Source organism: Euphorbia lathyris, chromosome 7, assembly GCF_963576675.1.
Source record: "Euphorbia lathyris chromosome 7, ddEupLath1.1, whole genome shotgun sequence".
Taxonomy (NCBI): domain Eukaryota; kingdom Viridiplantae; phylum Streptophyta; class Magnoliopsida; order Malpighiales; family Euphorbiaceae; genus Euphorbia; species Euphorbia lathyris.
Genome location: NC_088916.1, coordinates 70,036,829 through 70,043,469, shown reverse-complemented (window position 1 = coordinate 70,043,469; position 6,641 = coordinate 70,036,829).

The following is a 6,641-nucleotide window of genomic DNA, read 5'->3' as shown; positions in this document are numbered from 1 at the left end:
AATGTATGTATGTATGTATGTATGTGTGTCTGATGTATGCTAAAGCAAATCAAGACTAAGTTAGATTATGAGACTTAAATAAAAATCCCTCATTAAAAAGTTAAGTAAATAAGCAAGTTATTAAAATCGGTTGCCCCTCCCTAATATTATAATTCAGCCGGCAGTACTGGGGGCCTTTGGGTTGTTGGCTAAAGTCAAGCTCGGGGTCTTATGGTAACACCTGGATTATCGAAAATCGTTCTTTCATGAATATGGGGTAGTACTTAAATTAGATTATGATAATTGGATGGACAAACTCATGTTGTCATAAACTAATGGGCAAAATGGTTGGGATTAATATGAATGACATATTAGTTACTAATGTGGTTAGTAACCCAATAACCTAGGAATCACATTCGAGATGTGATTGATTGCATGAATCTACCTAACAAATGGGACTAGCTTGTTGGCTAAAGTCAAGGCGAAATCTCAGGAGTTAGGATCCTAGCTCACTAAAGGATTTGTGAAATTCTTCGAATTAATATGGAGGGTTATTAATTTGGCAAAATAGTGGGAGCAATCTGAAATAAATTAAAAGGCCTATAATTTTAGATTGTTATACTTTAAAGCAAATGAATGACATACGTTTACTCTTTCTCACTCTCAGGTTTTGTTTAAACATACACTCTTAAAATCATGACTAACACCAATCTGCGTTACATCCTTACCGATAACAAATTGAATGGTTCAAACTTCACCGACTGGTTTCGTAACCTCAAAATTGTTTTGAAGTTCGAAAGGAAAGGGTATGTACTTGATACACCGATACCCCCTTACCCAATGGATGATGCTCCCTACCAAGAGGTTTATGCTTACTTGAAGCATAAAGCTGATGACGATCAAGTAGGGGACATCATACTTGCATCATTGACACCGGAGGTTAAAAGGCAACTACATTCAGATATGGATGCCTCTTCTATGGTCAAGCACCTTAAAGAGCTATTTGTGATAGAAACTCGGTGCGAGCGCTTCGAAATAACCAAAGAGTTATATAAAAGCAAGATGCAGGAGGGCACATCTGTGATGGTACATTGTGCCAAGATGATCGGCCTCATAACCAAGTTTTCTAGTATTGGAGATGCGATGGACCATGAACTAAGTGAAAACTTACTTCTACAGTCCCTCCCTGAGAGCTACTCACAGTTCATCATGAACTATCAGATGAGTGGCTTGCAAACCTCTTTTGTAGAGCTTGCACATATGCTCGAGTCAGTCGAGCCCATTATAAAAGAAAACGAGGAAATGTTGGCCCTTGCTATTGAAGGATCAAGAAAAAGGAAAGGGGTCGCTCCCGATCCAAACCATCTTGATAAATGCAAGGGGGCTGTGCTCACCGAAACAAAGGGAAAGGAACCAAGGAGCCCAAAGGAAAGTGCTACTATTGTGGTGACTTAGGGCATTTGAAGAGGGATTGCATGGAGTACCTAACCTTCCACGAGAAGGAAAATAACGGTGCTTCAGCATCTGGTATGTTTTATATTGAAATAAATACAATTTCATTGTCTGAATCTTGGGTACTTGATACCGGATGTGGATCTCATATTTGTACAAATATGCAGGAGCTAAAACAGACTAAGGAACTTAAGAAAGGAAGCATAAACTTGCGAGTGGGAAATGGAGTAAGAGTTGCCGCCCTCGCAATTGGAGATTATGTTTTACTTTTACCCTCTGGGCTTGTAATAGAATTAAGGAATTGTTTATACGTTCCTGAGATGTCTCGTAACATTATTTCTATTAGCCGTCTTGTTGACGACGGTTTTCATATTTCAATAAAGAACAATAGTTGCAATTTTTATAAAGATTCGATCTTTTATTTTTCAGGAATATCACAAAATGGGATTTATGTGTTAGATGATAAAACTCATGTTTTTGCAATTGATACCAAAAGACATAAGATAGATAATTCAACTTACTTGTGGCATTGTTGTTTAGGCCATATAAACAAGAGACGCATGCTAAAGCTACATTCAGATGGGCTTATAGATCCAATCGATTCCGAATCATTGGAAACATACGAATCATGTTTAAAAGGTAAAATGACAAAGACACCCTTTAGCAATAAAGGTGAGCGTGTATCAGACACTCTAGGACTCATTCATTCAGATGTATGCGGTCCTATGTCCGTCCAAGCAAGAGGAGGATTCAGATACTTCATAAGCTTCATAGATGACCATACTCGATATGGTTACATCTACTTGATGAGGCACAAATCAGAAGCTTTTGACAAGTTCAAATGCTTCAAGAATGAAGTGGAAAATCAATTAGGAAAGAAAATAAAGACGCTTCGATCCGATCGAGGTGGCGAATATCTTTCAGATGATTTTCTGAATTATCTAACTGAATGTGGGATATGCTCACAATGGACACCTCCCTATACACCACAACACAATGGTGTATCCGAGAGGAGAAACCGTACCCTATTAGATATGGTACGATCCATGATGAGCATGGCCTTACTTCCAAAATCGTTCTGGGGCTATGCCTTAGAAACTGCCCTCTTCACCCTGAACCGAGTACCAACTAAATCCACTAGTTCCACACCATATGAATTGTTCATTGGTAGGAAACCTGTGTTCTCATTTATGAGAGTATGAGGTTGTTCAGCATATGTCAAACGCATAGCGTCCGACAAATTAGATTCTAAATCTGATAAATGTTTCTTCATTGGATATCCCAAAGAAACCATGGGGTATTACTTCTATCATCCAGATGATCAGAAAGTAATAGTATCCAGATACGCAACCTTCTTAGAGAAAGAGTTTCTCGAAGAAACACAAAAGGGAAGCGTGATTGAACTCGACGAAGTTCAAGAGGAAGAAACACCGACTGAAACAATAGAAGCGGTTGAGGTACCCGAAAAAGTCCCATTAGATGAGACTCCAGTGGCACCTATTCGTAGATCACGAAGAGTTCGTGAACTCCCAGTTAGATATGGTTTTCTAGTGGGAGATGATAACGAGGTTCCCGTGTTAGACGACGAACCCGAAAACTACGAAGAGGCTCTTACTAGTCCAGATTCTAAAGCATGGCTTGAAGCCATGGATTCTGAAATGGATTCCATGTATACTAACCAAGTGTGGACTTTGGTTGATCCACCCGAAGGGATAATTCCCATTGGGTGCAGGTGGATCTTCAAAAAGAAGACTGACATGGATGGAAAGGTTAGCACCTACAAGGCTAGGTTGGTAGCGAAAGGATATCGTCAGAAACAAGGTGTTGATTATGACGAAACCTTCTCTCCTGTTGCTATGTCCAAATCAATCAGAATCATGCTTGCAATTGCCGCTCATTTTGATTATGAGATTTGGCAAATGGATGTGAAAACAGCTTTCCTAAATGGAAATCTGCTTGAGGATGTATACATGATGCAGCCTGAAGGTTTCATATCAAAGGATGCAAATAAAGTTTGCAAACTTCAGAGATCCATTTATGGACTCAAGCAAGCATCTAGAAGCTGGAACAAGCGTTTTGACGAAACCATAAAACAATTTGGTTTCGAACAAAATTGCGAAGAAGCTTGGATTTATAAGAAAGCAAGTGGGAGCTCTATAGCATTTCTCATACTATATGTGGACGATATACTATTAATGGGAAATGACATTGCTCTATTACAATCGGTGAAAGTATGGTTATCTGGTAACTTCTTAATGAAAGACCTTGGTGAAGCAGCCTATATACTTGGTATAAAGATCTACAGGGATAGATCGCGTAGACTGCTTGGTCTTTCACAGGCTACATACATTGAAAAGGTGCTAAATCGGTTTAGCATGCTTGAATCGAAACGAGGTAACTTACCCATGGTACATGGAGTAAAGTTAAACAATCATCAATGTCCTAAAACTGATGATGATAAACGACGCATGGCTGTAGTCCCGTACGCCAGCGCGATCGGTTCGATTATGTATGCTATGCTATGCACTAGACCTGACGTAGCATTCGCGTTATCTATAACGAGTCGTTACCAAGGGAATCCGGGAGACGAGCATTGGATTGCCGTCAAGAACATTCTTAAGTACTTGAGAAGGACTAAAGACATGTTCCTAGTGTACGGAGAAGGAGATCTGAAAATTGAAGGATTTTCAGACGCTAGTCATCTCACAGATGAGAATGATTTTAAATCCCAATCAGGATACCTGTTTATCTTGAAAGGGGGCGCGGTCAGTTGGAAAAGTTCCAAGCAGGGAAGCGTAGCTTTCTCTACGACCGAGTCAGAGTACATCGCTGCTGCGGAAGCAGCAAAGGAAGCAGTTTGGATTAGAAAGTTCATTACAGAACTAGGAGTGGTGCCTGACATTGTCAATCCCATTACTCTGTACTGTGATAACAATAGAGCCATTGCGCAAGCAAAGGAACCACGGTCTCATAATGCATCCAAGCACTACCTAAAGCGATACCACATCATTAGAGAGATTGTGGCTAGAGGAGATGTGAGAATAGAAAGAGTACCTACAGAGGACAACGTTGCAGATCCGTTGACAAAGCCTTTAACCCAGAAAGTACATGATCGTCATTTAACTTCTACTGGGATAAGTTTTAGAAACAATTGGCTTTAGTCCAAGTGGGAGTATGTTGGGGTTTAGTGTCCTATAGACAATTGTTGCAGGATACAAACTTAATGTAAATGAATTGTTCTTTATGTCATTTGTTTTAATGAGATATATGTTTTATAACTATATAAAGGCAATCCCTTTTAAGCACTAAATAAAGTCTAATAAAAGGAAATCCGTAAGTTTGTTTAAAGTGATTATAAAGTGTTCATACAAGCATGAAGTGAGACAACACTTTATAATAAACTAATAAACTTAAAACCACCCTAAGTCAAGTGATATGTTTAGGATTGATATATCACTGTTGAGACTTGTATGTAACAATGTCTTCTGTCCGACAGAAAGCTGATCTCACAAGCTTCATATATATAGATATCTGGACAGTTACATAGATCCGATGAAACGTCGTTCATTAGGATTGGGGATCCGATTTGAGATAACAGGATGGGTAGATTCTTCCTTGTCACCTGTTCATCTCATTGGTATTAATAGGTATAACTAATCCTCAGACTCAAAGCAATGTTAATTGGTCATCCTGAATTACTGAATGTGAGACTTTGATCCTGTGGTCCCACGATCCTTAACAGAGATGACTCTGGGGTGTGAACTGCAAAGGTTGGGTGTCACAGGAGGTAATGTCAGGGTAGTTATACATTGGATTGAGCATTTATCACTCCCGATTAATGGGAGATACATCCAAGGATCGCTTGTGGAAGACTCGACTCTAAATCCTTTCAAGGTGATAGCTTAAGAGTAGAAATACAGATTTCACTTAACCTATCTATTTGAGTTGACTCGGCCTGTACAAGTAAAATGAACGTCTCGCTATATGTGACTTGACATCACCCATAGTCATAAGATTCAGTTCAAGGATGTAGTTGATAAAGGATCGAATTATACTGTAACTAATACGGAAGGGTTAACGACAGAATCAACCTGTCTTCTTTACGGACTCTGGGGGAATGATTACAGAATTGCCAATAATATACTCAGTACATCATTCCGTTATGCAAGGATTAAATATAATTCTTGAAGAAATTAATTTAATAGTTGCATACGGCCAGAAGTAGTAAGTACCTAATGGATCACACATAAGACTTGGAACCAAAAGAGAGATGGATGTCATTAATAGATGGAAGCCCAAATGAGCCCAGTAAGGCCCATTTATATAGAGGGGGGGGGGGGGGCGAAATTTATATATAGTAAATAAGGAATTATTTTAATTCCATTAATCCTAATTTGATTAGGTTTGTGAATTAAATTAATTAAGAGATAATTAAGTTAGGAGTTTTAATTAGATTAATATACTCATATTATTATCCAATTAGGTTATTTATTATTATCGTAAATGTATTTGATATATTATAAGATCATAATTAGGAATCCTATTCCGAATGGAATTCCTATTAAGTAACCTATTCCTATCTAACTAGGGTTTAGATACAAGTGACTATATATACCCCCCTCCTTATGAGAATTTCGACTAAGCCAATCCCCTCCCCTTATTGTGATTTTCGAAACCTACATTAAGAGAGAGAAAGTGAATTCGCATCCCCTAGTTCGTGGACAAGAATTCATACGGCTTCCGTCAATTGATTAATCTCATTCATCTCCTTTTCTCTTTGATCTTGTGTTGGTTAATTAGAGGCAATCTAATTTGGTTGCATCTCATAAGGGTTGATTCCATCTTAACCTCACCGTGTTATACTTTGTGGTTGGAATCTCGGAGAAGAATTGTGGGCGCTTCTTTAACAACGGTAGATTGTTCATCAAAAGGTATTCCTTCTTATCCCTCTTTATATGAAATAACGATTACCGAATCCTATGGTTAAAAGGAAATAGGCTAAAATTTTTATATTTCCGCTGTTATACCTTAGCCTTAATTTCCAACAGAGACAAGTGCCAGCTGATGCAAAGGAACAACTTTGGGAATCTGTTATGGTATACACATATTTGTATGCTGTTCTTTAGATGTTATTTGTATGATGTTCTTTAGACGTTATTTGTATGCTGTTCTTTAGACTGTACTTGTATGCTGTTCTTTAGTCTTTGTTT